Raw genomic sequence first — 6,406 nt, 5'->3', positions numbered from 1 at the left:
TTTAAACGATGGCTTCTACAGCCGGTTGAAAGACGCTGCACACTCTTGCAAGGCGGGGTGCCATACGCAACAGCTGCGTCACACGAGGGAGGTGCTTCACGCTGAGTGCGGCTGTCTCGAATTCGTAATTAGAAGAACTGGGGCGAAATTTTAGACGAGTGCATCTCGGGACACAGGCGCGTTACTAAAATGGTACAAGATGAAATATCCCTCGAAAGCAACTGCCTCCAAGTTCTCAATTTAAACTTGCACGCTTACTTCAGCCAATAAAAAGGTAATTAATGAATTTTAATAATTAACTTATTTGCGGGCATAATTATTACGCCAATTTGTGTCTGCCTGGACGCATTACCCATGTGCAAAAGAGGCATTAGCGTACGGCGCTTCACATTTAAAAAAAAGTCAGTAAACTCCAATTTTGAACACGCTGTATGTACAAAGCTGTTTCGAAGCAGACACGCACGGAGCTCAATTTCTACCTTGATTTACAAGTGAACATATTTACGCTATCAAGCAAACGAGATCAAGAACGAGTCCAGGGTATTACAGCACACATTAGTTTTTGTGGAGTACACTCTGCCAGATAAAAAAAACAGTGAATGGTGTGATTCTGCGGCGAATTTGACGCCATTGTTCACCTAGTCCATGTTTTCACTTGAAATTCATTGATATTGTTCAATATTCATTGAAGATCAATCAGTGAATAAGAGCCCACGATTCGTTTTGATACCCATTTCTTCATTTCTTGTCCATCATTTTTGGACAAAAATTTTGAATATTGGAATTTTGTAAGGTACTGTTACGTTAACATGCAATGCATAGCAAAATCCTTCTTCTAAAGTTTTTCCATCGCTCACATGGAGCCGTGAAGACTGCCATAGAAAACCAAAAAGGGACGTTTTTGACGATAGAGAAAACATTTGATAGAAAAAAATGCAAGCCTGCCGACGGGAGATCTGCGGATATTTAGACTGTTATAACGAAATATTACAATATACGAGCAAATTGCGTTCATAAACTCTTCTCGGTTGAAAAATGTTTTCGTCCAGATTTGATCGGTATGAATCCATCGTGAACATTTGGAAAAATTAGGGAACGATTTAAAGCCAAGCCCCTGTTGCAGGGTACACTACGATAAAAAAACCAGAGCAAATATGACCATCTTCAGAGCCGATAATGGCCATGTGTTCGCTTCGTGTACTGATGGCTACATAAGAAACCTTTACATCGAGAAGTAAAGCGAATGTTATTAAAAGCAAGCTTTTGCCTATTTCTTATCTTCCTCAGTTTTTTAGATGATGCGCTTTCAGAGCTCTTCATCAGCCATTTATTGCAAAGTTTAATACGCTTTTATGAGTGATAAATTTGGTCATCTATAGGCTATGCTAAAACTACACTACGCAAATCAAGAAACTCGTGCATGCGGCGCCTTGTTTGGTTCAAGAGTTTTCAGTAAGCAAATCTTTAGGCACTCGTTTTATTGCGCTTGCCTTTCATGCGTGGCCAGGGAGGGGGCCAACCAACCGATCAATGTCCACATCACATGAAACCTTGTCAGCAGCCTCGCATCCTCGGCGGCCGTCGGTCCAATGGCATCGGGAAGGCTTAACTGCTCTGCTTGCTGCAGACAGCACAATGGGATTATTACCTACCTGCATCTTTCGCGCCTCTGTCCTCTCGCCGGCGGCTACTGAAGGGGTTCGTGTTGTCGCTTCGGTGTGTTTTGTATCGATAGCTACAATACGGTAGCATTTCGAGCCTTCAGCGTGGCTGCGCCGCCACGCTGTCACGTGGTTGGTCACGTGGTGCGGAGCAGCTGCCGGCGGCGCGGCGCCGTGGCTGATCACGTGGTTCGTCACGGGGTTGTTGACTTGACCAAGTTCCACTCAGGGAACTGTAGCTGTCGCGTCACTCCAGATTTAACAAGAGCTAAACCACCGCCAAATTTTTCTTGGCTGTGTTGCTCATTTCTCAGTGCTGATTTTCTGCCACTAAGGCTTTGCTGCATTCTCCTGGAATGCCCGTCTGTAATTATTCTTAACGATGCCATGTATCACGTACTCACCAGTAGTCACCTATGGGGCAGAAACGTGTAGGCTATCGAAAAGGGTTCAACTCAAGCTAAGGGCAGCGCAGCGAGCCACGAAAATAAAAATGATAGGTGTAACGTTAAGAGAACGGAAGTGGACAGAATGCGTGAGGGAACAAACGCGGGTTAATGACATCCTAATCGAAATCAAGAAGACCAAATGGGCTTGGGCAGGGCATGTAATGTGTAGGCAAGATAACCACTGGTCCTTGAGGGTAACGGAGTTGATTCCAAGAGAAGGCAAGCGTAGCAGGGGGCGGCAGAAGGTTATGTGGGCGGATGAGATTAGGAAGGTTGCAGGCATAGGGTGGGTGCAGATGGCAAAGGACAGGGCAAATTTGAGAGACATGAGAGAAGCCTTTGCCCTGCAGTGGGCGTAGTCAGGCTGATGATGATGATGATGATGATAATGGTGATGTATCACGTAACCTCTTACGCAGTGTTCACTTGGTTAATACTGCCTCTTGGAGCAGGACTGGGATCGAAATGAGTTATATAAGCAGGCAGATATGCGTGGTCTAGAAGTAGGAAAAGTCTGTGAAAGTGTGCTCTGCTCTTTTGACGCTTATATTGAGCAGTTAAAAGACAGGCAGAGAAACGAACACGTACGAGCTTTATATGCAACAGAACTCTTATGTGTTACATTTACATTGCAGATGGCAAACAGAGGCAGATAGACGTTGGTTTCGCGCCTTGACCCGTGCAACATACACCGAATGTTCCCGCTGGCTCACGACATGCCATTTAAATTGACTCTCGGTGACTGCGGAGCGGACTCGGTCCGCCTTCAGAAGATGCGCGAGTCGGCCTTAGTAACGCTGCCTTCGCCCGAATTCTCACTTAGGAAAGCATAGAGCAGAAGGCGTGGTTAGCTTTTATGTCAAATAAACATGTGGGCACTTCTGACTTCTCTTATAAAAATGGTCCATAGACAGTCTATTGACTTCTTAGAGGCCCTGTTGGCTTGCTGTAGACATTTCTTTTTGTCTACTCATGGTCTGTAGACAGTCTAGACAAAAGTGTAATAAATATGTATGGCCATAAATCTATAGATTGCCTATAGACTGTCTATAGGACGTGTATTCCTTACAGACTGTTCTCTAGGGTTTGTCTATAGAGAGTCTACAGACTTTATAGACAGACGTCTATAGTATCAACTAGCATTATCATATCACTGTGCATGCCTGGTGTGACAGCGTATGAAAGAAACGCCATTTGAAGAAGTTATAAGGAAACGGCATAATTCATCGTAAGTGGCTCACTTGACGACTTTTCAATGCGGATGCAATTTGCTTGGTCAGAAAAAAACTTCTTTTTTCTCAAGAAGCCTTTATTTAGGAAACATTTGGTTGTCGTCAATTGTGTCAAAGGCATTTTGACGTTAAAAATAAAGTGGAATATTAATCAGCCTGTGTGCAAATTCGGTAATTAAAATTTTATGAGCTCGCTTGTGGTTAAACCGCTCCGGGGAGCAAAATTAACTGTAGCGAATATCGGAGATTATACTTGTCGCGAGACAAAATTCTTTTATGTACAAGTTTTTATAGCATTGAAGCTAAGGGAGCTAGTATTACGATCGGTTTGTAGTTCCTATACAGCCTTTTGGAACCTCTTTTAAGCCTCGTTCTTATCAGCCTTTCATCATATTTGGAACAGTGCCTGTAAAGAGAGTTTTGTTTATAATGTGCAGCAAAACAATTTCACTAGATAGCGCCCGTGGCTCCATGCACAAAATGAAGTCACTATTGGGAGAACAAAGCGGCAGATGTAGTGCGGCTGAACTACTGAGCGTATTAACAGTTACAGACACTCCGCATCTGCAGCTTTCTGTTTAGTGCAATAAAAAAAAAGAACTCTCGCTGACTTTAGGTGTCTTCCCCACTATATGTATATATTGGAGCGCACGAGGCACAAGGCAGCTGCCGCATTCTTGGGGACCCTCCCGTCCCGATACACACAATTATTCTCTGGTCACGTAATTTACTCTGTTGTTTCTTGTAAAACAACGTGGTTTCCGGGGAGTTTTATATCATAAGTTAAGCTGTAAAATGTACTGATGATGGTCTTATACGTTCTACAGACTTCCTGCCACGTTCAGTGAGTTAAAATAATATATTTTTCATCCCCGAATCACAATTGGTGACTTGCACTGAGTAATGCCGGATGCAACTATAATTTATTCCGCAACTCGTTCTGCGGGCTCCACAATCTCATTACACACAAGTTTGCATTTTCCCTCCGTATCAATGGCAGGCTTTGATAAGCAGTGGCCTCTGTGGCAAGGATCGGGCAAATGGGTCATTATAAAGAGGCAAACTTCATAACAGCTGAAAGTACCGTGTGCTGGCAAGAGAGAGAGAGAGAGAGGGGGTTTATTGATAGGAAAGGCAGAGAGGTTGGCCTGAAAAGTAAATATCTGGCCTGCTACTCTGCTCTGGGGGACGGGAAGAGGAGATAAAAGAAGGTCACGATGGGGGACGATGATGATGGGAGGAGGCAGATGAAAAACTACTTAAAAAAAAACAAGGCACACTTTCTGACATCACAAACGCAATGCTGGCAATGCTTCCGTTACCTCAATGAGACCACATGTGGCTGTCGTTGTTGTTCTAGTGGTCACGCTGCTAGAGCGGTCCGGTGATGCAGACGACGACGTTGTGGCGCGTGCGTGTAGTGCGTGCTAAGCGTGAGGACATCATCATTATCAACATGAATGCTCGAACGCTATGACTGCTGCACAAATAAAGCGGAGCGCCATGCCGGGCTGAAGCGCAGTGACTGCTTTTGGACCAACACCATGATGACCGACGTCTTCGCCAGTGGCAACACAGCGACGGCTATGGTCGGCCGCCGTCCCGCAGGTTCCGACTTTGGGGACGCCGGTCTGTGCTGAGGACCCACTGCTTCGCGTCACCCAAAAACCACCGCGAACTGTGAGTGTTGCCAGACTACCACCTCCGCGCATACGTGGTCACCGTCCAGTTGTGGCAGACGCCACCGACTCTCGTGTCCCCACTGTAACGCCCGTGTGCGCATCCGTGAATCTTTGCCCTGTCTCCTGCGCGCTTGTCCGCTGACATAAAGACGACCTTTTCTTACGCTCACGGTCGTCCCCTTTGACGGCGCTGCGAGCCACCACACCATCTCAAAATTTCCAATCCCATGCGATATAGTAGTAGCTCGATTTGCTTTGCAGGTATTGAGGCCTTACCAGGGCTAGGAAAATCGGGTTGCTCTGATTCGACAAACGCTGCTCTTCACCTACGTGCAGGGTGCGTGTGCGCCAGCATGACGCTTCGAGTAGTCTGTGGCTCGAACTGTAAGAGTCATAGCACCAATAATCTCTGACAAAAGCGCTATGATTTGGTTTAGTTACCCGATTGCCTGCGCAGTTAATATTTTTCGCGAGTAATATTGACGCCACAGGTAGAACTCTGCCTCAGGAACAGCTCTTGTTTACCCGCGAAAAGCTTGAGCGGTTGCCATTTATTAAGCTGAGCTGGCTAAACGTGCCCCTATCCCCTCTCAAATAGCCTCCTTGTGAACTGCCAGAGAGCGTCTGGCTGAACTGTCAAGCGTACAAAGATACGGCAACAGGTTATGCATAGCGCCGAAATCTATATTTCTTGTAATGGGACGTCCGTCCTTGCTAAAAGGTTCAGCAGACAAAGAAACCGTCAGAGTTCCAGAACTTAGGAGGAGTGCAGCAACTTCTTTCAAGCAGCAGCTTCTTTCAAGGTTGACAGTGTGACAGAAGTCTTTTAATACGCAACCCATGCAGAGACGGACAGTTAGAGGTAGTGTAACCTTTGATTATAACATTTAAGGGGTTTATAGGATTGCTAATTTATTCATGCAAGTGGTAAACTCTTCCTTTGGGTGTAAGTAGGGTTCCATTTTCCTTTTTGCCTTTCGTGCATTGGTTACACCAACGCCTAACACCGCTACATGTGGCACTCCGAGCTGTGTAGACACTGTGATGTTTAGGTCTCGTTCGGCATTGTAACGCGTTCTATTATTTCGCATGTGGAGTGCGTCCGTGTTTAATGTAAATTTATAAATATTGTGTGGTGCTTTTTACTTCCAGGTTACCAACTACCAGGTGTGAGAGTTTTCCAGACCTGCAGAGGCAGCCATTCATTCCAATTACTTACACAGCGACTGATCACCCTCGTGCATGGTGCTAAAATCTTCCCAGTCCCAGTTCTATCAGACGGAGCAACGAGCAAGACATAAGCCACCCAACACTACTCCACGCACAACACAAACCAGTCCAATAATCCAGAGGAAGATGACAGTCGTCACAAATGGCTGTCA

Source organism: Amblyomma americanum, chromosome 8, assembly GCF_052857255.1.
Source record: "Amblyomma americanum isolate KBUSLIRL-KWMA chromosome 8, ASM5285725v1, whole genome shotgun sequence".
Classification (NCBI taxonomy): Eukaryota; Metazoa; Arthropoda; class Arachnida; order Ixodida; family Ixodidae; genus Amblyomma; species Amblyomma americanum.
Note: the sequence above shows the minus strand (reverse complement) of the source record.